At 45.1% G+C, this 26,703-nt stretch overlaps 1 pseudogene; it reads left to right on the top strand.

Moving 5' to 3' along the window:
• Window positions 1-429: 429 nt before the first annotated feature.
• The window catches only part of LOC102962342, a 47,889-nt pseudogene continuing 21,615 nt past the window's right edge, over window positions 430-26,703 (top strand).

The following is a 26,703-nucleotide window of genomic DNA, read 5'->3' as shown; positions in this document are numbered from 1 at the left end:
AAACAGTCACAAAGTACCTATGAAGTGTTAGGTACCAGAGTCATAAAAGCAGGTACAGGGCTCCAATGTCTGGATTTGCAATGTAATTGGGGACAAATGCAGTACTGTAACAGGTGCAGGAATAGAGGTATATGGGGCCAAATGACCCAAAGGAAGGAGCTGTCACATCTTTAGAGGTTAATGGGGCAGAAGGGTATCAGGAAAAACTTCACAGAATTAGCACCAACCCTCACAACCACCCCCAAGGTTAAATATCAGTATCCCCATTGTGCAGATCAGAGAAGTTGCAAGGCTAGACAAGTTCACACAGCTAAGAAGAGTGAGAGTGAGAATACCAAAGATATTTTCCCTCTGCTTGGCTCATTGGACCTAATTGTACTCAGGTACTAAATCCCAGGGTTTGGGGGAGCTGCAGGCTTCAGTGTAGACATGGCCAAGTCCAAGAAGCACACCACACACAACCATTCACAAAAGATGGCATAGAAATGGCATCAAGAAACCCTGGTCACAAAGATATGACTCTCTTAATGGGGTAGACCCCCTGAAGAGCATGTGCTTTGCCAAGAAGCACAACAAGAAGGGCCTGAAGAAGATGCAGGCCAACACCACCAAGGCCTTCAGTGCACAAGGCTATCAAGGCCCTCATCAAGCTGAAGGAGGTCAAGCCCAAGATCTCAAAGGGTGGCAGCCACAAGCTCAGTCAACTTGCCTACATCACTCGAGGCTCTGTCTGTCAATGTGAGGACGGAAGTACAGGTGTGACTCCTGGGGCTGGTGTCCTCCTGTGCTATTTGTACAAATAAACCTGTGGCAGGATCTGTCAAACAAAACAAAACAAAACAAAACAAAACAAGGGTTTGGATCTGGTTCTCCTTGAAACCCAACACAATGCTCTTCCCTCCAAGAATGCCACCTTCCTCTTCTTGAATGATCAGCTTTGTTTTGTTTTAACTCTATAGGAATGCTTTAACTGAAACAACGCACCTAGGACAGCCCCTGGCCCAACAACCAGAGGGAACTTGGCAGGGACTCTGCGTGTTAGTCCCTGTGAGGCCTTGGGAGATCACTTCACCTTCTAGGTTCCTGTTTCCTCACCTAGAAGAAAGGGTGTGGTATAGGGACTAAACTCAGCTGAGGGGTCACAACCTGAGTGCGTCTGGATGTACCATAAGTAAGCATAGGGTAGGGATTTTGGCCTCTGGAAGTGCAATGAACAGTTGCTTCTCAGTTGTTCCCATGGAGGAATGGGGCCAGAGCTTCCAGTTTTTCAAGAAAATCTCTCAAACTTTATTTTTATTTGAAATCTCCTCATTTTTAAGTATTGACAACAAATTCAACTTAAAACAAACAAAGAAACAAAAACACCATGCAGGTCAAACAAAGTTGTGTCCATCACGGGGACCCATCTGGCCACCAGTGTGCAACATCTGGATTCCATGACATTTGAAGCGTCTTCTAGCTCTAGAATTTGGCAATTAAGTGGAAGTTGCGTGTTTCTTCCTTGTAAAGTGGCAGATACAATAGGAAGAATAAAACCTAGGTGTCTTCTGTCTTTGAGATAATGCTGGTGAAGGCTGAGCCTTATCACAGGTGACAGACATCCTCTAGCTGATGGATTTTTCTCTATCTTTGCAAAAAGCCTGTAGCCAAGCTCCTCCTTTCATGTTTAACACGGCCACCCCACCTCAGGCTCCCATCGGGCTGAAGGCGACCATGTCAGCTGATGACCTTTGTCATCCCCCAGTGCCTTCAGGTATGTAAATGGGGAGATTTACCTTCCAAACTGGGCAGATAAGATATACTGTCACAAAGCAGATATGTGCAGTAAAGTCTCACTTATAGAGGAAGGTGATGTTCTGGAAATATTTTGTAAAAAAAAAAAAAAAAATGTAAGTATGAGAAGGGTCATCAGATAATATCAGCTTTTACAGATTGGGCCTGCTCAGAAAGGAGTCTATAAAACACTCTTTACAGAGACTCAAAGGAGTATTGATTTTTTAGGAGCAGAAGGGGTCAAAATTACATCCCTTGCACAACAGCTGCCTCTGCTCCTCCATCCGGACCTTTTAAACAAAGAACAAAGTCAGGAAAAGGCAGAGGGATAGAGCTAGAAAGAGGGACAAAGAGGAAGGCATTGTCTGGTCCCTAAAAACCTTCCCCAGGCCACAGCACTGAGGCAGGGTGAGTCTCTTCAGGAAAACCGGAGCCTGGTTTCATGTTGTGACTGCTGCCATTGACAGCCACCTCTGGGGACAACGCTTTGTGTCTGTAGAAAGACAGTGGGAAAGGTCACAGCAGGGCAGGCAGTGGTCCGATGAGACTGGCAGCCAAAGATTTCTCAGGTTGGTTCACCTGCTCCTGCAAGTACATAAAATACCCAGAAGTCACCAGACATGTTCATCCTCTGGCAGCATCATGACGAAATTGGCATTGTAGGATCCTGATGGCCTTTATGACTGGAACATGTATGCCTTTTGATCCAGAAGGACAGGCACATAGAAGGGAGAAAAGGGTCATTCTGTCGTGCCATTGCAAAAGGTGATCCAGCACCAGTGTTCACAGTGTTGGCCTGTGAGAGGCCCTTGGCCTGAGGGGCAGGAGAAGACTTCTTTAGGAAGGAAGCAGGATTTATAAATCAGAAGAAGACCTTTTTTCCTCGGGGTCGCAGCCAGGAAGATGTTAGCATGAGCGGTTAAACAAAGAAGACTGGGGTTAGCAACAAAACTGGAGAAGCATGATACCTTAATTCTTGCTACTTACTGGAAGTGAGGAGATTCTATTCTTAGCACTTTCTCCCTTCCAGGTCTGACCAGTTGATAACTAGACCCAATCTGCCTAGAAAAGGATCAAAATATTAGCCTCTTCACCAAAAGTGTAAGGCTGGTTGGGAGAGCCCTGAAGGGCTTCCTTCCTGCCTCCCAAATTGGAAGTGACATTCCCAGAACTGGGTCAAGATCCTGGGAAAGTGGAAGAGGAAACATGCTGTAGTTGCGGGTTTAGGGAAGCCAAGAAAAATGGGTTGCATTTCACTGGGGTGATCTTGCTCCTGGAAGATGTGGCTGGACAGATACAGGCTCCAACTGATCCCATCAACAAGTTCTGAAGAGGTAGAGATGAGACCAAAAGAGTTCCCTCTAATACTGCTCCACAACATGAAAACTTGACGGAGCAGAAGATAAATGTCTCCCCACCCTTCACATGCATGCTATGGAGCAGAGCTGGGCCCCTGCACAGGTCGGGGCCAACTCAAAAGGCACTAAGCTATAAAGTTAGATACCAGCTGAAAACAAAGCAGGTTCGGTAGGCCAGTCACTCATGCTGCCTACTGACAAGTGAAGTTAACCAACATGGGACCCTGACAAGCAAAGGGAGCCATGAGAATTTAGGTCTCAGGTGCTAGAAAAGAAACCCAGGAGAGGAAAGATACAAAAGACAAGAAGAAGGGATGGCTGCAGTGGCGCAAAAACCTTCAGCCCTAGCAGAGGTTTCCTTTGAAAGCCCACAGTTTGACCCTTACAAGTGTCTTGGTGGTTCTTTTTCCAAAGACTGAGTCTCCAAGCTGCATATCTGGACATGGACCAGGGTGTAGATATGAGGGAGCCCAGAAGTGAAAGACCAGCCTGCAGTGGCCAATGACCAGGGAAGCTGTAAGCATAGAAAGACACAAGCAACAAGGAAGGAGGTAGGAAGATGCATGGGGATCACAGACTGTGGGAAGAATGGGCTGGGACCAGGTGAGAAACCTCTAGAACTGAGAATAGTGAGCTTCATGTGGTGGCTGTAGGGGAAAAATTCTCACCTGGATAACAACTTCCCACACTGAGCTTCTAAGAATTTCCAGCTAAGAAATAGACTGGACATCAGGGTGAGGTCTTCGGGGCTTGAAGTAGACAAGATCTGACCAAGATGGCAGCCTGGAAGTGCTCTGGCTCGGATGGCCTGGAGGTAGATGAGACCTCACATTAAGGAGCCAGTGGCCCTCCATTCCCATCGTCTAATTTTGTGAGTGTGCAGATTCACCTCAGTCTGAACATTAAGGAACACTGGGGAATGTCCATGATGACAGATCATTTCAGGGATGGATAAGATTCAGGGGGAAGCTGGGACTTTTCTTGGCGGAGGTAAGAAGCTTCTATACGACAGCAAGTTCAATTCACTCATGTTTCTCAATGTGGTACAATCTCAGTCAGTCAAATCTCCTTGCTGAGACCCTGTCTCTCTGTGTACTCTTCCCACCCCTCCCCTAACAACCCTTCAAGGCCCAAGCCTAAACCTGAACTAAAGTATTTATAAAAAAGCAATACGCAAAGTTCAACACTTAAGGTTACATTTATACTTCCATTACCAACCAACAACAGTCTTTCATTGATTAAGTTCTCCTTGTTTGGCCACCAGGCATTGATGGCAGTCACTGAAAGACTGAGGGCCCCTTGTCCATGGAGTGACTCCAGGTTGCTCAGATCTCACACTGGTGCCCACACTCAGGTCAGCGTTTTCTGAACAACTCTACTCTTAGGAAAGCTCAGCGCTTACTTCAGGTAGTAAATGATTACCACAAGAACACCACAGACAGAACCCTAAGAAAACATTTCACCAATGGCCCTGCTGGCTTACAGGGATTAGTCTAATCTTTCCCACCAGCAATTGTCTCCTCTGTCTGGGGCTCCTCAGTCAGCCCATGTTCCTGAGCAAACATTGGCCACAGGAAGGAAGGAAGCGTATAGGGACTCAGTTGGGTTTGGAAATTGAACATGGTGAAGACATGTTTATCCTGCAAAGACATGTTTATCCCATTCTTTGTAAAAAAAAAAAAAAAAAAAAAAAAAAAAGAGGGGGGGAATGGGAAATGGAGGTTTACCCTTTTTTGAGGTTTTACCCAAAACCTCACCTGGGTTTATCCATTCAACAACAGAGTGAGACCCTACAGAAGAAGAGGACTTCCTAATGTCATGCAGCTGGGACAAGTGTCCAGGTCGGATTCCTCAGTCAGCTCTTCAGGTCTGTTTTCACCATACCACATGCTCTTGCAAAAGAGAAGCTGGCAACAGAGTGTGCCAACCCCTTTGAAAGTAATAGTGCCTAAAACCAATGCCTTACATAGCTCAGCAAAGAAAAGCCTAGGAGGAGAGGCAAACGTTACCCTGGATCTCAGGATACTGAATACTTTCTAAAAAGTACATAGGTTCATGGGTTTCTCCCTCAGCTTTGAATGACCCAGTGGTCCATTTTATAAACAAAGGTTCAGAGAAGTTAAAAGACTTGCCCAAGGTCACCAGGATAATTATCTGACTGAAGTTGAGTACCCCCAGGTCACCACTCTCTGCTACAGTTTTCCCACAACTCATTAATTCATTTAATAGCATGAACTTCTGCTTCTTGCCACCTTTAAAAAAGATTTATGTAGGATGTTTTTTTTTAAAAATGGTCCCCAGTAATCACTTCTAGATTATCCTTCTAATATATTCTCACATCTGGGACACAATCTGTGTACAAGACTATGCACTGTAGCATTTTTTAATGATTGGAAACAACCTAACTCTCCATCAATAGGGAATCTTCTTATAAATTATCTGGTGGAGTACTATGCAGTTATTAAAAAGAAGCTTAGGAAAAAGAAGTTATTAAAAATGAAGCAGTTCTACTGAAGGTTGTGTGCTCTTACAAAATGGTTGTGAGATACAATGTTAAGTGGAAAAGATATAAGACCGTGTGTGAGGCATGCTGTCTTTTTGCGAAGTGTGTGTGTGTGTGTGTGTGTGTGTGTGTGTGTGTATCTTCGCCTATACAGAATAATTCTGGAAGAATGATTAGGAAATTGGAAATAGTGGCTGCCTTCTGGGTGCTGATGTCTAACACACACAGTAGGTGCTCAATGAATACCTGTCATTGGAGGCTCCACTCTGGCCAAGAGTTGCTTATGACCAAGCATGAAATAAAAGTTTATGTATCCAATTATTCTTAATCCCCAAAGTTGACACCGGGGCCCAGGCCAGAATTCCCAGTCTTTATGGAGGGAAAGTCCATCCACAGCAAACATCTTTGCAGCCTGATGCAGCCAGGTGGGTTACGGCAAGGCACGGGAAGAGCAGCCTCCGCTCTTACTTCAAAATGTCAGGAGGAGAAACTCACCAGCCACTTAGCGTCCCACAGGAGTACTTTAAAATGTTTCCTAGACACCATCTACCAGGAAGTAATATTCTTCTCAATAAAAAATAAATGTAAAAGTGGCCCAGACAAAAACCTCAGTAAAAACTCAGACTCCTTCCTCAAAATCACAGGAGAGAGCCAAAATCTAAAATGCCTTCTTTTCCTCGTTAATTTTTAATTTTTTTTTTTTTAATCAAAGAAGTATAGTGCCTCATACTGGCAAAACCACTCCCTTCTGAGGCCACAGCTGGATGGCTCATCCTCCCGCATCATCCGCTCGCCCTGAAGCTGACTGGCTTGGACTCCAACTCCGGGGTCTGTTTTCCAAAATGGCAACAAGAAAATCATGACAAATAGTACCTTTATGGCACTCACTAGGTTCCGGATGCCACTGTGGGCACTTTACCAAAACTAGCATGATCTTCCTGACAACCCAAGGAGGTCAGTATTAGGATTGTCTTCCCTTCACAGATGAAGAAACTGAGGCTAGTTAACTTTCCCCGGGTGTACATTTAATAAGCAATGGTGCCAGAATTCCAGCCCAGAGTCTGGCTCTAGAATCGTGCTCCCACCCACATGCTGGTGACCAGAGGGAGGTAAGGCGCTGAGACCAGCCAATAAAGAGATGGTTTAAAGTCCAGGCAGTACAGAAATCAGAGGTGATGTGGACCCCCTCCTGCTCCAAACACACCAAAGTCCTGGATAAAATACAGACAGAAATGTTGTAAATTTTGAGACACGTCGAAAAGAAAGAAATAAAACTCCCCAGGTGCCAGAGGCATGGACTATAAAATGGAGCCTCCAAGCACTGGAGAGCCAGGGGGATGTAGGTCCCGGACGTGGGTGCTGGTGGCCAGCGCACAAACAGCACACACAGCGTGGAGCCCAAGTTTGCAGATGGGAGACCCTGCCTCTACCAAGCCGTCGGAGGACCTGCCCCCTCCGGGAGGACAAGACTGGAAGATCTTTCCCGATGGTTCAGGGAAATGGCCAAGAGATGTGTCAGGTGCCTGGGCACCAGAGGAGAAATGTCTCCCGTGTGAAGTTGAAATCCCAAAACTGAGCCTCCCACAGAGGTGAGGTCTGAATGTGAGCTGCCAGTGGGAGGCTGGAGCTCCACGCTGAGGAATTCTTATGAAATCGTTCACAAACCAGGGAGCCCTGGATGCTCCCCGAAGAAGCAAATGCAGACCCCTTAGGGCGACAGGGCTCCGACCGAGAAGACCGACCACCATGGAAGAGAAGTCAAAGCAAAGCAAAAAGCCTTTGGGAGACAGGCGGTCAGCCTGCAGCTCGCAGGAGGGCTCCTTCCCTGCTTTATTTTTCTTCAGCACACTCATGTGCTGGGTCTTCAATTGCCAACACCCTCCCCCCACCCCCTCTGTCACTGGAATTTAAGCTCCAGTGTTGAGATTGTGTTGTGTCATCGCTCCATCCTCAATGCCTACAATAGCGGCTACTACATCCTAGGCATTCAATGATTATTTATTGGACATTGCTAAAACCAGGAATGCATGTTGACTACGGCTATGTGTGCAGATAGCGCATGAAACCTGAGTGGCGTGGAATTTAGCAATGTCAGGAGAGAGGGTCCCTCCAGGCAGAGAGAAGGCAAAGGCTGGGAATAGTTGGTGATGCTTTATCCAGCTCTACCCATAGCAGATTATTTCTTTAAAAAAGCGATCTGAAGGGGTGGCTGGGTGGTTAAGTTGGTTGAGCATCTGTCCAACTTGGGCTCAGGTCACCATCTCACCATTCATGAGCTCGAGCCCTGCATCGTCTCTGCCGTCAGCACAGAGCCTGCTTCTAATCCTCTGTCACCATCTCTCTCTGCATGCCCCCCTCTCTCTCAAAAATAAAATAAGCATAATAAAATAAAATGAAATGAATGACTAAAGATATTTTTTTAATTAAAAACTAAAAAGTCATCTGAAGCCTTATGGCAAAACATTAACATTTGTTACATCTGGATGGTGGGCACAGTATTCTCTGTGCTTTTCTGTGTGTTTGGAGTATTTCCCAACTTAAAACAAAAATAAGTGGAGGAAGGTATTTGGGGAATGAAGGGATGCCTCCAAGCACCCCGTGGGGCCTTCAGGCTGTGCCGATCCTACATCTGAATTCAGACCACAGGCCTGATTAAGTCCAAGAGCCCCGGGGCAGGAGGCCTAGTCTCAGCATTCAGATCTTTTGGTTGCAGAGATGAGCAGCAGAGGGGACCCAGTCCCAGAGAAAGCAACCGCCCCAGGAAAACCCCCCTGGGATGAAGACTGGCTCAGCAGAGGTGGGACTGGGGAGAAGGTTGTTTCACACCTACTTCTGCATGTATTTAAAAAAAAAAAAAAAAAAGGACTACTCACAGGTCTCTCTGCAAAACCACAGGAATTTGATTAAAGACACCAGCTACCAATGTATTTTGCAAGGTTAGGGATTTCCATCGGGTCTGAGACCGAGTTGGCCCCAGGATCTGTTCCATCCAGAGAAGCCAGGGCCCTGGATCCCTCCTCCCTGTGGAGACTGGCCCCTTGCAAGCCTGGGAAAGCACACCCCCTACCGGGCGCCTTCTAAGGCCTGGTCACCCCTGGGGTGAGGGACCATGACTGGCTTGCCAGCTGGCCACCTGACCGGTGCTCAAACCCCACACACTAGCTCAAGTGCTCAATCAGAAGCAGCTAGAAGCCAAAGCCCTCTGGGGGTATGAATGTCCTCCCCCCACCCCCCACTCAAATGGAGCCCATCAGCCCTGTTGATCTTTCTGGGCCTTAATGAATTATTTTATTTGTTTTGCAAATGATCACTTGCCTGCTGGTTCTGCAAGCCAAGAAAACCCTTGCTAAGTGTTTCTGTCCCTCAAGCACCTGGCAAGGTAGTCTAGGAGTCTGAGGGGTGACTCAATGAGAAGTAGCCAATAGAAACACACAACACAAGCCACACACGTCAGCCACGAACGCAATTTTAGTTTTTCTAGTGGACACATTAATAAAAGTACCAAAAAAGCAAGTGACATTAATGTTTTTAATTAATAGATTTTATTTTTGGGAGCAGTTTTAGATTTACAGAAAAATTAAGCAGTAATACAGGGCTCCCATATATCTTTACCACCACCATGCACCCCACCCTCCCATTACACACACACACACAATTTCGCTGACATTTTGCAGTAGTGTGGAACATTTGTTACACTCGATGAGCCAATGTTGATGTATTATTGTTAACGCCCATGGTTTACATTAGGGTTCACTCTTTGCGTTGTACAGAAAACAGAGCACATAGGTTTTGACAAATGTATAAATGATTAGATCACCTTCATAATATCATACAGAATAGTTTCACTGCCCTAAAAATTCTCCTGTGTTCCACCCATTCACCCCTTCTTCCCTCTCCCTGACTCCATCCCCACTCACCTTTTTAATGTTCCCATAGATTGGCTTTTTCCAGATATAACTGAAATCTTACAGTTATATAGTTTCTCAGTTTAGCTTCTTTCACTTGGTAATATGCATTTAAGCCTCCTCCGTGTCTTTTCATGGCTTGATAGCTCACTTCTTTTTAGCATTGAATAATATTCCATTGTATGTAAGGACATCTTGGTTGTGAAATTAATTTAATAGTATATTTTATTTAACTGAATATATCTAACATACCATTTCAATAAGTAATCAATATTTTAAAGTGATTCATGGATATTTTATATTTGCTTTCATACCAAGTCTTCAAAACCCAGTGTGCATTTTATATTTACAGCACATCTCAACCTGGTTAGCCACCTTTCAAGGGCTCGGAGCCATGGGTGGCTAGTGACTCCTGTATTAGACAACACAGATCTAAAGAAAGAGAAATATAGCCCCAACCTTGGGAGGTTTATAATTTCATTAGACGAGAAAGAACATTCCTTCTTCTAAGCCCCCAGTGACTTGAGAATTGCATGCAACCCTCTCAGACAGACACAAATATGTTCGAAATTTTGCTAATTTCTTGCTTGGACTTTGTTTCACCATTTTCTATGGAAAAGAGGTTTTATGATATAGTTTTTTATGATAGCCCCCCCCTCACACCCCCCCCCCATTTGAACCATACTATGACATCTTAGGTAGCTGCTTGCATGATATAGGAACAACCAAGCAAGTACAAGTAATATCTCCCCCCACCCCAGCACCCTGGGAAGTTTCCACATTTCTCTTATAGATTTTTCACATTAAAAATTGTTTTAGTCAACAAGTACTAACTGAATATCCAATGCAACAGTTTTCAAAGTATGGCTCCAGACCCATGGGATGCTTTCCAGGGTCCACAGTGGCAAAACTATTTGCTTAGTATTGCTAGACTTTATCTGCCTTTCTCGTTCTCTTTCTCTCTTGAGTAGAGAGCACAGTAGAGTTTTGCAGAGAATCCATGTTGGGGGTTGATGCAAGATCGAATACAGAAGCAGATGTGGGAATCTGGCTTTTCACTATCACACAACATACCGAAGAGATTTACAAAAATGTAAAGCAGTGCCAGTCTTCTCGCTAAATTTAAATCAAATCACTCCTCTTGCTACACTTCTTTGTATCAGAAAATATAGTTATTTTTCATAAAAATATAGTTTATGTTAATAGGTTCTAAATTATTGTTCTAAATAAATTAATTCATCATTTCAATTTTTCTTCATTTTAGTTTCTAATGGGTTAAATATGTTACATATAATCAACCTCAAAAAAAAAACCAAACAACTCTTTGGAGTCCTCAATACTTTTAAGAATGTGAAAGCCGGGGTGCCTGGGTGGCTCAGTTGGTTGAGCGTCCGACTTCAGCCCAGGTCACGATCTCGCGGTCCGTGGGTTCGAGCCCCGTGTCGGGCTCTGTGCTGACAGCTCGGAGCCTGGAGCCTGTTTTGGATTCTGTGTCTCCCTCTCTCTCTGACCCTCCCCTGTTCATGCTCTGTCTCTCTCTGTCTCAAAAATAAATAAACGTTAAAAAAAAATTAAAAAAAAAGAATGTGAAAGTCTTCTGAGACCAACAAGTTTGAGAAGCTCTGTTCTAGTGCATACTAATCTTGAGGAAACCGAGAGAAGTGAACTTGTAACTCAATGAGGCAAGCCATCCAAGAGGCCCACCACCCACAGCTCTTTCCCCCTCTATGTGGCATGCTATGATTCTGTATGGGGGCCACTCACATATAGGTAACGTGAAAGGAAGGTGTCCTGCCTCAAGAGCCTGATAACTGAGAGATCAGGTCATTTACTCGATATTTTACTCGATTCAAAGTAAAATCAGGACATTCAAACCAGGATATTTTACTCGATTCAAAAGGAACATGCAGTTCGTGATTATGCTGTCACAGTCATACTGAGACAGTCATAGGCAAATCAGTATCTACCGTAACCCTACAGAGAAGTTTATTCGTGCTCGTGAAAATAACTGGAAATACAGGTTGAGAACATCTCTGTGGGCGGAAAGAAAGACATTTGGCTGCTATACATTATGTGGGTGAGGATCCTGAGGACTTAGGGGAGGGATGGCTGGGATGAGGCCCAGAGAGGGGAGTTCTAGCCAAAGAGTGAGTGGAGGCAAGAAAGAAGTAGGGCATCCCCTTAGCTGGGCCTGGCATCCTTGGGGTCAGGCTCTCCTGAGTCCTGGTACAGCCAGGCCCTTTCCAGCTAATTGTCCTTTACTAACAATCGAAAAAAGAACAAACAAAAATGACTCTGGGTTACACAGTGGAAGGATGTTGGACAAAGGGGACTAATTTTAAGAATGTTTGCAGGTACCAGGTGAACAGAAAAGGACCCCCTCTTCATGTGGACTCGACCGCCTCATCACCCTCCAAGAGGAGGAGGGTAAGTCTATCCCATTGATTGGGCTGTTATTTTATTTCATTTCTTTGCAAGCTTCTAAGTTAACTTCAAAGATGCCCTGGCAAGTGGAGTTTTAGAAATGTCACGTATTTTTCTTGTCCTGAAGTGAGCAGGAGCAAGTGGTTGTCAAATGGAGAAATAGGAAGCACCATTTCCAGATTTGTCCCGGGAAGTTGACAGCTTTTGACAAAGAATACAGATGATGCCACCTCCCATCAGCTGAGTACCATATGCCTCAGCATCATCCGAACCAGGCATGGAAATGAGCTCAGAGCCCAGCTGTTTGCAGCTGACCAACTGCATTTACTCTGTTCCCAGAGGTGCAATGTCTCGGGAGGGCCCAGGGACAGATCGACACCCCATCTGAAGTTTTGGCCAGCTCTAAACTGCCGGCCAGGAGACCTGGGATCCAAGCCCATCTCAGTCACTGGTTGGCTGTGGGTCTTGCCTTTTAATTTACATTTTTTGCATCAGACAATTGTAGATAATAGTCTAGGATCTGGTGATGATTACAGGTGAGTTTGTCGAAGTGTTTGGAAGCTATCTATAATGTAAGGCAGTACTGTGTGTATTACATACAAAATAAACCCTGCGGCAGAGATTTCCTAAAAGCCAGCAGAATGTCGAATAATGATTTGGTCACTATTTAGGAAACGATCTCCATTCTTTTAATGGCCACAGGAGATTAAAAAAGAAGGAAGAGAGGGAGGAAGGGAAGGCGGAGGAAGAGTGTGAAGATAAAATTAGGCAGACAAGATTGGTTCCCTCAACTCGGAATTCAATCCTGTCATCTCCTTGACAACTGGCCCTGCCGAGGGACAGGGGGCAGAGGTCAGGTCCCAGGGGTCCACCTGCCTCAGCAGAAATCCAAGCCTGGGGCCTGCCTGGTCGGGCAAACTGGAAAACCTGAAGTGGGAAGATCCTGGCCAGCCTGCATGCGGCCGCCTCCCCCTCGTCTGACTGCGGGAAGAGCCGGATGCGCAGAGCTACTGCCTCCTGGGGGCCCTGGGCTGGGAGGAGGCATCCACATGCGAGCCTGTACAGGCCCTGCTAAGATTATCAGGAAACTCTGTCCTGGACTCGGAGTCTAGAGAACCTTCCCCGAGCTCTGTCCTCTGAGAAACAATGGCATCGATGCCCCCTCCCCTTCCGCATCAGTCAGAGAAATGATGCTACGCAGCCCCGGCAGTGCTGTGACCAGTGGCAGCTCTGGTGACCCTCCCCACTCTGGGCCTGGTCTCCGGTGGGCAGGGCTGGGTCTCAAGGTGACCGTCCAGCCCCGGTCTGGGCAGCTGTATATAAGGTTCCTCAGGCTGGCGAGCAGTGTTCAGAACCACAGTTAGACCGGAGCGTCATCATTGCTCCCCTCTCTGCAGCATCCAACTTTCCTTTTTATTCTGATTAAATCATCTGGAGTATGCTTACATTACAGAGTCAACTTCAAAGTTTGCAAGAACTTTTAAGGAAAAACCTCAAAGAAACTTCGCACTTGCTAGGCCGTATGGCTTGATCCCGGAATGCACAAGCTCGCTCCCTGCTGCCTTTAGGATGTTTTGTGGGAAAAAATGTGAAAATGGCAGGTCTGATGTGTTGCCTTTCTCGTGAATACTTGCTTTTTAAGAGGACTGCAGGGAGAAGAGCACATAAACCTCCCTGGAATGAAATTAGAGAGAAATAAGTGAAATGATGGTTGAACCGTAGATACTGGAGATCAGGCAGTGCCGGGAGTAGCAGGAATTTGGGGCCCCTCTACTCATGCCATGCAGACAAATAATAATGAAATAGTAGCTACGATTTGTTGGGCACCTGCCACACAGATACAGCATCTGCTGATAGGTATCGTCATCCCACCTTATCAATGACAAAACTGACCCTCAGAGCCATTAAGCCACCCACCTAGCAGGTAAGATTTGCATTCAGGTTGGCAGGGCCCTGTTCTCCCTCTACCACAAAGGGGCCCTTCTCAGGAGTGAGACCTGGCTGTCGGCAGAAGACTCACCCAGAAAAAGAGTGACAAGACAAATCAGCCTCTGTCCCCAAGAGCCCCCAGGTGAGAAATGGCCCTTTGAGACAGGAACTCCAGGGCAAATCAGGAAGGTCAGGCGGGCGAAGCCCACAGGAAGCTAATCCCCAGTGAGGGCGGGGTCTGGACTGGCATCCTTAAGTGAATTCTCTTGCTTTTGTGGCTTCCCACTAACCTGCTTACTGTCAACAGAGTGGCCGCTCCTATTTGTTAAGGTCCAGAAACAGGCCATGATTAGGTTTCCGGCCAGTCATATACATTATACCTGGATTATATCTGGGTTAATCGTCCAAAGCTGGGTAAACGTTCTTCCTCTGTGATGGGCCCTGTGCCCTCCCAAGGCTGAACCCTTCTTTCCGACAGACTTGGCCCGGATGAGTTGTGAGGGGCAGGGGGACTTCTGTCGGACACCTAGTCCATGGCACCAGAGGGAACGGGCAGTAATTAGAAGAACAGCCCAGCAATTGCACCTTTCTAAAACAACTGCCTGGACAAACTAGCCTTTTGGAAAAACAAATGGCAGGAAAAATAAAGAGGGTGATGTCCTGGCACCGGGCTCCCCTGAGTGGAAGCCCCCAGACCCTCACTTTCCTGACTCTACCAGGCTGAATGTACTGTCCCACCCTGTGCCTCTTCCAAGAGCCAGTTACAACCCTTCCAAATCTCTCTTGAGTCTCATTACTATGCAGACCAATTTTTCATTCATCTGGAATCCACTATAGCATTTTAATGTGGAAAGCCTGCTACTCCATTTCTCTCCCCTGAAGAAAAATGGCTTAATTTCTCCAGCTGATAGATTTTTTTTCTGGTCACTCAGACAGTAGAAAAAGACCCTGGAAAATCAGCTGTTGGACTATCCACAGACATTTTATGATGGCCATAAACAGGGCTGTGGCGGGGTGACAAACCAGGCAGCATCCTGATCGGTGGCCTCAATACTGCTATTATCAACCTCCTGCAAAAATGATGGTTAGATAGATAAATAGGTGGATAGATGATAGATGAGAGATAGAGAACTAGATGATAGGTAGGTAGATGATAGATAGATGATAGACAGATAGATAGGGAAAGAGATGATAGGTGGGTGGATGGATGGATGGATGGATGGGTGGATGGATAAACCATAATAGAAGCTGTGGCTTCTCCACCATATTTGAAGAATATAATCCCTCCCTATATTTCTCCCTGCAGACATGTGAGACCTTCTGATACAAAATCAGTCCAGACTCCCCTACCTACCCACCCACCCCCAAATTGAGACAGATTTCATCAACAGGGGAAAAATCTATTTAGGAAGGAAATTAGAGGCAAAATTGGGGTTAATCATTTTAGCTATTTTCTACCGTTCAACCCACAAGGCTCAGATGAATGAAATCAGTCCATCCTGTCTAGGGTTCTTCCTCTGAGGCTGAAGATGGCCTGGTCTGGCCTGGGGCAGAAGGGGGCCATGGGCAGAGGAAGGCCAGGCCCACTTCTGGATGAACGGACTGGAATTTCGTTAGAAGAATGTGGTAGTGGTAGCTCAAGGCATAGACGCTGGAGCCCCACCACTTGTGTTCAAATCTCAGATCTGCTACACACTAACTTTGTAACTTGGGCAAGTTACTTAACTTCTCTGTGCCTCAGTTCCCCCACTGATAAGATGGGGGAGAATAACAGTACGTACCTCATACAGTTGTGAGGATTTAGTGAGTTAATATGCATAAAGTGCTTAAAGTAGAGGCCGGCATGTATGAGGGGTATGTTAAACCTCCTGCCTAGACACCCTTGATAAAGAGCATGTTCACTACCCAAAAGATGAGACTTTAACCCCAACAAGAAGATAATCAAATTTAATTAACTCAGCCTTAGGTTCAAGCTGAAGGTTGCACTTAAGTATTTCCCTTTTCCCTTATACTGTTTATTGATCTTGCCTAAGATCCAAAGCAGCACTCATTCAAAGCAATAGCACAAACTGGGCCAGGACTCTGAATATAGGGGAAGTGAATTCTATGTCTCAGGGCCCTAGGCCAAGCCCTCATTCCAAAGGCTTGTACCTCCAAGGCCAAATTCTCTACCTTCAGCTGCTGTGGCCGTGGAAGAGCCACTGGGCAGGTCACTGACCATCAGAACCCCAGAGTTGTTGAACAGCCGGCTCTCCCTGCTGGCTTGCAGTCACGATGACCTGGGACATTTTGTCTTTGGAGAACAGGATGTAAAACTAGCATGTGTCAGTATGATGGAGTACGATGTTGACATAAAAAATGATAAGCATGTGGGTTGTGTCAATATATGGAAATGAGTATGTGAAATAATGTTAAATGGAAACAAGCAGAACACCCAGTAGTTGGCCCACACTGATTATAAGTCATCAATAATTACATCTGCACACTCATAAGCAAGGGCTAGATGCAAATTTAGAGTGGTATAAATAGAGGATTATTTACTGGAATTTCTTTTTCTTCCATAGAATCCTATGTATTTTTTATCTTTTTAATGAGAAGAACAGGAAGTTTGGACTCAGACCAACTAGAGGAGCATTTAGCTGCTGACACAGTCGCTTAGACAGGAAGGGACATTTGCAGTGGTTGAAAATATGCATCTGAAAACAGAGTTTTGTGACCTATGTAGACCCTGCCTCTGCCCGACCGGCTGCAGCCCCAGGCTGGGTGGGGACTTAAGCATCATTCTCCCAGGTGGACTGAGAATCAAGCCCAGGAACGGAGAATCCAGAAGAGGCTTCAAATGGACACAGGATTTCCTCTTTACTAATTTCACACTTTGCCTTAAAGAAGAGTGATCACATTGTCCCCATTTGTCCAGGCACAGCCCTGGTTGTGATACCATTGTCCTAGTATAATTATTAATAACGTGCCCTTTTATCTCAAAAGTATCCCTGTCCAGATAATAAAGTATAAGGTCATCCTACTTAAAGAGGCCACGCGAGCCCCAGATTGCTGCCTAGCAAGGGAGGCATGTCTGTTTCTATAGGCACCTGGAATACTTGTACACAGCGGCTCTCCTCACCTTGTATTGACCAGGGAATCAGGATGGCGTTTCTGTCCCCTTTGTACAAGGAATCTAGCTGTGGGTACATGTTGGGATTGCTGGCAGTACTCAACTGGAGCTGGCTGGTAGCAGGTCCATGAGAACCGACCAAGCACATTTTCCCAACATCACATTCAATGACGTCATGTTAGTAGCTTGAGATCAGCACCAATGGGAGTACTTACACCATAGAAATCAGAAAACGCCACAAACCTGAGCTTTTCTTCCTTTCCACACCACCGCCTCCAGGGAGCTGGTTGTAAAATATTTAGTAGCACACCACGGATTGCTGAAGTCGATAAAGCCAGAATGTAAGCCATCTTATGGGGCTATCCGATCAGATAGGTCCACATTTACCCTCCAACCAAATCTCACAGCCACATTTCACACACAACACCAAGGAGTAACCAGAATATAATGGAATATGGTGGTCCCTTGCAGAAGAGAGAAATGGAAAAGCATCTCTTTTTATTTTCCATATGCATTAGAAACAGAAGAAGAATGCAAACACAAATCAATTCAATTGTCTTGGAATATGACAGCTTGACTCCCAGCCAGCTCATCCACTACCTGACAAGGTTGTTTGCATACTATTAAAGCAGATGACTAGTGTGCTCCTGGTGCAGTATTGAGTCTCCTTGTGATGACAGCTTTTGAATCTCAACCCTTGCCTCATAATGCAAGTCACTGAAAACCCCTGCCCCCAATGGACACCATAATATGGGTGTCACTACACAAAATGGCTTATTCTTTGGCACCGACAATGTCTTGTTAATTTTCCCCCCTCACACCCCCTCCTCCCGTGGCTCCTCATTAAAGCCCTTTATGAAAGTCACATGAACCAAAAATTATGAAATCCTAGAAATGAGAACAGGCCATGGCAAATTTTTCTTCAACCCTCTGGCTACTCCAGAATGCTCCCTGACAACCTTTAATTTTTTTTCTTGATGACAGTTCTACTACCCCAAAGTTTCCTCAGAGTTTAATGTTCTTTATTTACTTGCTAGTCCCTCCCACCACCCTGTGAGCTCTCTAAGAGTGGGCACAGTGCCAGGCTCCACGACCAACTGCATGTACAGTGCTTACTACAGTGAGGGCAAAGAGCAGTCTTAGCCTTTGTTGAAAGCTTGGATGATGGTCATACTTAACACCATGATCACTATGATTGCTAATTTGTTAGTTACATTTATCACGTGCAAATCCTTGCACCTACCTCAGGTATACTCGGTTCTCCCAAGAGACATTTATCTAATTATGTCACCACCTAACCATCAGCCAGAGCACATGCTTTTTCAAGGTTCAATCAAGTTCTAAGAATTTAAAGTTTTATGGTGATTTAAAGGTCAGATTATTAGGGCAAAAAAGTCTTTGAAACAGGAACATTTCCTATTAGTGGCTATATAATAAGAGTTGGATCCAATATAATCTCATTATGTGAGCTGATACAACCTTTAAAAGAGGGGAGAGGAGAATAGAGAACAAAGTTTCTAGTTATGGGCAATAACATGGATTTCCATGTTACGTCTAGATTTCTTCATGCCCACGACAGTCAACTTTAAACTAAATAAGCATTTGAAGAAAATGCTTGTACACTTTAAATAACACTGTGTTTCTATAAACCTATAATCTACAATGAAGGACCTGGGATTACATTCTCCAGACATGTGTCCCTCTCCTTTGGCACAGTAGGAGTCTTATTTATCAGGGACTGACATAATTCTTTCTCTGGATGTCTGTACTATAAATGGTGTCCTCAGTACCTTCACAGAAGCTCCTTAAATGTCTGCTTGTGTTTCAGAACGGCAGTTAGATCATATATCAATACATGATCTTCTCATAACAGATCACCTGCCCTTGTACATTCCAAACTTGACAAAATGTGGTATTTGATTCTAACCCATCACTCATGGGTAGTGTGACAACTCTTCAAAGAAAGAGTTGAACTCTATATAGCTCCTTTCTTACCTAAATGCTTTTTATGGACATCAATAATATAAACTCAGGTGAAGTTTTCTGAAATTCAGCTTCATTTTTTCATTAATTCTGATAAATAATTGACCAATTTTCTGGACTCGTGGTTCATTCATCTCTATAGTCAGTTCTGAGGATATTTCTTTCTAAACATATTTTCTGAGCTTCTCACTAGGTTGTGTGTTGTGGGTTAGGTTGTATTTAAGAATTCTCTTTTTTTCCTCTGTATCTGGATTAACCTTAGACTTTAAAATTGGCACTTAAGTGATGTTCAATTCCAAATAATTGTAACATAGAACTGATTTTTGGATTATGACAATGCATTAAGGAGCAGACAGTAAAATCACACTGTGTCTCAGATTTAATTCATTTGATAGTTATTTGGGGACACCCATGGATTCAGGAGGCTGAATCTCTTTGGGATACTAGTGTCTTTTTTTTTTTTTCTTTTCCCTTCCAAATACCTATCCTAATTTATTGTCTCAAGGAAATGTGAAAGCCAAAATCTCAGTGGACCTCATTTTAATTTCTACTCTAGTCCAAGGGTTCCACTTATTGGATTCCACTTCCAATTCCTAAGAGGGCATGTAAGAAATTTTCTGGCTTGGGCAAAATTCTCCACAAAGTCATAGAGCTAATACGAACCTCAGAGATCATATAGTTCAATATCCTCATTTCACAGATGAGAAAACCAGAGTTTAGAAAGGTCAAGTGATCTGACCAAGGTCACTCAGCACATTAGCGGCAGAGCTAAGGCAAATCCCATCCTGTGTTCTGTTCATCACACCACACTCTCTGCCTTGTATATAGACCATGTTGCTGCTACCATCTCCTATGTCTTATACTCTCTTGTATTTATCCTCCACTTCCCATGATTTGGCTATTTTCTGACCACCTATTTTATAGTTGGGCCATACGTTTTACCATGAAACTTACATTTTCACCTATTTGTAACTAATTGCCTTCATCGATTGCTGTATAAGGCTGATGCTCTTATGTTTGTTTACATCCATGGTTTCTGGTTTCTGCTTTTACCCTGACACTTAAATCCAGGGTATGTTACCTAGGAAATGCCCTGGATATTAGTAGATACTCCCTTACTTCTTCCTTCCTAGATTCCTTACTGTCTTCTAATTTTCAACCCACTGCCAATCCCAGACCCTTAACTTTGAGATATTTTTGGTTCTTCTAATCTTGGCCACTTTATGGATTTACTGTCGCTGTCCATGGTGCTGATATTAGCAATAGTAGTGACTGGACAGCCTGAGTAGGGGATGCAGTTAAGTGTTCTCTATAACACATCTGATTATTTTGATGGACTCTTTGGCAAAAAAAAAAAAAAAAAAAAAAAAAAAAAAAGTAAAATAATAATTAAGATTATAAATATCATATATACTTAACAGACATGTCAAAACCGGTTCCCCTTTTCAATGATTTAAGTGGGTGGTGGCTAGTGATATGTTGATAAATGTTTAAAATCTCTAAGCATTTTTCAGAGACAACAAACATGACTTGTTGTGTTTTCTAATTTCCACGATGTAAATAGTTCTCCCACCATGGCTGACTTCAAGCGACTCACGAGATGGCACTGAATACGAAAGTGGGAGGACATATACACAATCAGGTGCTATGAGCTAGTGTGCAAGCTGACTCTATCACACCATTGATCATAGTTCAATATCACATCTCAAGTTGCCCAAACTGCATCTTACCCAAGGTGTGGCATACCTAAAGTGGTTCAGGGCAAAAACATCTGGAAGGAAATGTCCCTAAGGTAAAGCCATCTAGTGAGATCTGAATGTAAAGCCAAGAGAACAATACACATCTAGAACACAACAAGGCAGACACAGTTACTCAAAAAAAGGACAAATATAGATATTTTTATAAGCATTTTAAAAAGGAGGAATGGATTAGGATATACCTGAGCTTGGTGCTGTAGAAAAAAAAGTTGGAGATCGATCTGTCCTCATGATCTGTGGTGGGTGGGGTGTAAGGACATTACATGGACTTAAAGGTACATGGACAAGAAAAGCACCCACCGTGTGTCCAGGGGCAATATTTTCTCAGCTCTGGATCTGAAGGGTGATATACAAGTTCTGGGAAGTCTGTTGAAGTTCATTTTGCAATCACACATAAAATTCCATTTTTGTAAACACTATTTTTATTTCCAGTTTATTTTTAAATTGAAAAGCTATTTTAATATTGTGACAATGATAATAATTGGGACTCTCTTTGGGTTATAAATGATAGAGACCAACCCAACCTAGAAAAATGAGACATTAATTGGGAGGGAATTTGTCATACTTCACAGAGACACTAAAAGGACAAGAATTCACTTGAGATGCAAGAACAGTCTGTACTAAGAATGTGACAATATCAAGGCTGTTACTTGTCTCTTATCTCTTCTTCACTCGGGTGTCAGCTACGTTCCTCCACCTCTCCAAAGGCTCCACTTCTCCACATAGCAGAGAACTAGGTGTGTCTCCAACTTTGGAACTTATAGCCACAGCAGGGGGGAAATGATTGAACCCTTTTCATTCCAGATCCAAGAATCTCAAAGAACAGATTCAATGTCTTAAATATAGCAACATCTTTCTCCTGTGACTAACCAACTGTTGTCAAGGTGCAAGATAACATGAGAACCATGTAGCAGGAGAGGAAGTTCCCAGGCAAGGGATGTTGTTGGGCTGGAAATCCAATAGGTGTCTACCCTGCTATCTATTTCTACATGTCAGATGATTGCACCACAGTACTAGAGCTCTCCGGATGTGACTCTTAACAAACTATAATTGATAATGAGTAAAGGCTCTCATAAAACCAAATACTTGGAGTAACTCACTGAGTTTTTTTAAAGTACTGCTACTGAGTACTGGGCCATTTTTTCCAGACCTGTTTGGGCATCAGATTCATATGAAGGCCTTTAAAGATGTTCAAATTCTCAAGCCCATACCATCCTTATTTAATTAAAACACTTTAATATGGGCCTAGAAATGTGTTTCTTAAGCCACTCTCCCCCACATGGTTCTGGTGCACCCAGACAATGGATATTTGTTTGTTGACTGACATTCAGAAATTCACTCTCTGGAGTGTAAACATATTTGTGCATCAGGATCTCAAAGGAAGTGGAAGTTTAAAAAACTGAGATACAGGAGGGGAATGTGTAGTGACGTTTAGATCAGGAAAAGCAATACTCACTCACATGACTCATTATAGGCATACCTTTCCTTACTCAAAACCTGTAGGGCTAGTTGTGTTTCAGAATTCAGAATTTTTTTGATTTCCAAATGTCGGTTTCCATGTTACATCTACCTCCAATTTTAAAAAGCGTGATGGAAAATATTTATTGAGCACTTGCTTTGTGCCTGTCATTATCTCATTCCCACAATAACTCCATGAGGGAAGTACCATTTGTTTGACCGTTTTTCAGGTGAGGAAACTGAGACATAAAGAGGTTAAGAGATGTGCATCATGTCACACAGTGAGGAGGTTTCCAAGCCGGAATGGAAGCCAATGTACCATGTTAACTCCCGCCATGAGTCGCAAAATAGTTCTTCCCATGGGCTTTGCACTCAATGGGTCTGTGCTTGTGGGGAGGAAAGATTTGTTCTACATCGTCAAGGGTTACAGCTTTGGACAAGGTCCCCTAACCAGATGTTTTCCAACTGGTATCAAAAATGATGCTATCAGTGATGTAATCCCTTGGAGGAAAGAAGAAAATAAGTTCTTAAGACTTGACAGTATGAATAGGTTTACCAGATGTATTCCCATTATAAAAGGAAGGTAGTCAGAGCTTTTGGGAGAGAGAGAGAGAGAGAGAGAGAGAGAGAGAGGAGGTAATGAAAATAAAGATAGGAGGGTTATCACTGAAAACATAGGAGGTGGGGGAGGCAGTCTTTTTTTTTTTAATTTTTTTAACTTTTTTTTTAATTTATTTTTGAGACAGAGAGAGACAGAGCATGAATGGGGGAGGGGCAGAGAGAGAGGGAGACACAGAATCGGAAGCAGGCTCCAGGCTCTGAGCCATCAGCCCAGAGCCCGACGCGGGGCTTGAACTCACAGACTGTGAGATCGTGACCTGAGCCAAAGTCGGACGCTTAACCGACTGAGCCACCCAGGCGCCCCGAGGCAGTCTTAAAAGAGAGAGCTGGAAAGCAAAGACCGGCTTTGCCAATTTCACAATTTGGCTTCCAGACCACATAGATTTTGTCAGTTTGGGACTTTCTCTGGCTACTAGACATATCAGATACAAAGTTAGAAGCCCTTGCTAAGAATAAAACGATACAGGAAAAGGACGGACTCCTCCAGAATGTACTTTAAATGATTTTATTATGTCCCAAGCAGTTCATCCATATTGTGGATTTTGTCCTTCAGGAGCAAGGTCCTTCTTTGAGAAAGAACAAGGCCCCACATCCACCCGGAAGGGCTTGGCTGGAAGGTCAAAGCATGTGTCCATCCTTAACTCATGCTATCTTACAAAGTCATTTTTCTTTGGCTTTACAAGACTGTGTGTCTGCTTTTATTCCTTCTCTTATCATGGCTCCAAGGCTGTCTCCCCTCCACACCCCAGTGAATCACTTTCTCTTGTTTCTCCCTGTCTGACTTCTTAGCCTCAATATTTCTGCCTTCTTCCTTTGCTCTCTGCAGGAAACCGAAGTCTCAGATTTCACCTCTACCTGAAGCCTGACATCTTTTCAGCACATATCCGAACATCCAAGAATTCCTCAGACTCTAGTTTCCTCCAGCACATGTGCTTGTCAGCAGCCATCACGAAGGGCACCCAGCTCAGGGCAGCACTCAGAAACGATTCAGAGAGGGCCAGAACAGAGCATGGGGGTAGGTAGGACAAGGGCCCCCTACAGGCTGCCTGGCACCAAGAGCAGATTTGCCTGCTTACGGTGCAGGTTTTTATCCATCCAAAAGTTTTGTTTTGTCCATTGAGATGGGGGTCACCACGCGCCTTTGCTGCTTTGACCCAATGTGCCTTATGTATGATGAAAATGACATTTTGCACTTTTAAAAAGAGATGCTTATCGTTGAAGGGCACAATACTGAATGCTCTCTAGTGCCAAAATTAAAGATGGGAGAAGAAATACAGAGAAGGGCTAATCGGTTCCCCCAGGAAATGCGGCAGGTCAGCAAGTAACAAAATGGGACATTAGAAAGCAAGCTTTTGGGGTTCTGGCGCTCTGCTGAAAGGAGCCTGCAGTTTTGGTTCCCTTCATGTCCCACAAAAACTGCCCAAAGCTACCCTGCCGGTTAGTGGCAGAGCCTGTGTTCTAAGCACCAGTCTAATTCCCAGGCCAATACTCTTCAACTACATGCCCAATTTTCTCATTCTGAAAACTGGGAAGATAGAAGGAAGATAGGACTTCTTGTGGAAGTCATTCACCAGGAGCTTTGGGAGGAAAGAACTAGAGCCCTCTGGAGGGACCTTCTCCTCCAGCCCCCGGGACGTTGCTGGCACTTGAAGGCATGGGAACAGAGAACCTCCCTGAGGAGACCACACATGGGACAGCCCTACTAGCTGTAATTCTTCAGCAAGGGTAATGAGAGGTGAGAGGGAGAGAAGGGGGGGGGGGGCATGAGTCAGAGTGCAGGAAGGTTTGAATCTTGACCCGAGGGCTGAGGGTAGCTAGGAGTGTTGTGAAGTGTGGATGGCGCTTGTACGGCATGTGGGGGTGGCAGGAGGTGGCTGGAGCAGGCAGTGAGGGTGCACCGAGGCGGGGCTCTGGGCAGGGGTGCTGGACCACTCCCTGAAGCACAAGGTGGAGCCCTGCAGTGGCCCTGGCCCCGGAGCCTCTGGCTGAGACAGAGGACACGCGGCAGATTCAGCCCAGGCTCTGAGGGGAGCTGACCATCCCCTCATTGGACTGGGGGAGCTGCTGGGGCCACATTCCTGCTGGAGCAAAGGGGGACAGAGCTGAGGACTCCCTGGGGGCTGGAGTCTGAGAAGAGCCTTGAGGCTTTGCAAAGGCCAGAGCAATCAATAGAGCATAATTTGGGGGTGGAGAAGAAAGGAGGCAAAGTGAGAGAGAAAGCAGGCTCAGTGCCACAAGAGCTGAAAACAGATGGCTAGACTTCCCTCTCTTCCCCCAGCCCTTTCCCTCAGGGCATCTGAGAGCAAGACAGCCGCCTCTCCGGCTGAACATCTGCATGCCCTCTTTCTTTTCCCCTCCCTCCCTCCCCAGCCTCTCTCTCTCACTTTGCCTTCCCCCTCCCCCACCCCTCCCTCTTCCACCACTGATTACACCCTGGAGCAGCTGTGTTTTGTTTTGCCCTCTCCAATTTTCTTATTATCAACATTTAGCTGCATTTCCTCCCCATGCAAGTGGCTGTCCCCACTGACACAGGTATACAAGGGGCACAAGAAGCCCCTCTTTCCTGAGGACAATCTTTGTGGCACCTTTCTGCAACACTACCTGAAATTCTGCCTGGCAGCATTTTTCTGTGTGTGTGTGTGTGTGTGTGTGTGCGTGTGTGGAGGCTGGACAGAATATTGCTGTTGCTTTGCCCAAGAAAGGCTTGCCCCTTCTACTGCCTGGCCCTGCTGTAGACAGGAATATTCCTTTCTTGGGACACCTTTACTCTCCCCTGCACTGCCCTGCCTGGTCCACAGCATGGTGGGGCTGTAAAGCATGAAGCGTCAAGGTTGGGGGCTGAGGGCACTCTCACCATTTGTGTCCCCGTATCTCTACAGACATCTGTGGAGTCAACCATTCTGCTCTCCTTGAACTGCCTTTGCAAAATGCAAACACATGATCCAGGGGTGTCCTTAAAACCTGTTAGCACTTACTTGATGAAATTGTTAGCCTCAGCTCCCTAACGGGGTCCTGGCTTAGGCTTCAAAAGAGAGAAACGCATGCAGGGATACAGGGTGGAGGACGGAGAGGTATGAGGAGCTCCCTGGGAGCACCTGGTTAATACCACAGGAGAACTAGAGAGAAGGCACTGGGGGACCATTTTGCACACTTTATCACCCTGCCTAGGACCACCAGCCCAGCCCTGGCACCTCTCCCAAGAATTGGACATTTTTGCTTCTGTGTCCACTATCCTTCAAAATGAAGCATTGCTTCTTTTGCCGGTGATAGTACATCACCCTTTCTTCCTTCTGCCGTGTGTCGTGGGCAACTGTTGATGGCTCCAGCTCCCGCCAAGTTCAGATGGTTCTACAGCCTGAAGTGAGAAGCAGTGTGGTTCTGAGATAGGATGAGCTTGGGTTCAGGACTGAGGCAGGCTTGGCATCCGCACTCAGCTTTGCCCCCTTAAGTCGCCAAACGGCCACTTTCCACATGTAAAATGGAAATGCTTGAGGAGATGCCTACTCCCCAAGCTGTTGTAGGGAAGACACGCGCTTGAACGATACAGAGCCCTCATCTGTCTTGAGATCCCTCTCCTCCATAGGTCTAACATATCACAGAGGCACAACGGTATTGAATCAACTAGCAGAAGCATATAGTAGGGCTGTAAAAAATGAAAATAGAATTTTTAGTATAGGAAGCATAATCAATACAGCCCCATCTTCTCATTCAAGGCTACATGCAAACAATGCTGGGAAGCAGCCCCGGGAGCTCTACGCCACTAGACACTCCTCCCCAACTGGGTGTTGTGCTCACCTCCCCAGTGTCCAGGCCCGGCACCACCACCGCATATTGACCTCCATGATCAGTGGGGATTAACAGCACCCCCCACCCCAGCACC

This window comes from Panthera tigris, chromosome D3 (genome assembly GCF_018350195.1).
Source record: "Panthera tigris isolate Pti1 chromosome D3, P.tigris_Pti1_mat1.1, whole genome shotgun sequence".
Taxonomy (NCBI): domain Eukaryota; kingdom Metazoa; phylum Chordata; class Mammalia; order Carnivora; family Felidae; genus Panthera; species Panthera tigris.
Note: the sequence above shows the minus strand (reverse complement) of the source record. Positions and strands in the feature narration are given on the sequence as shown.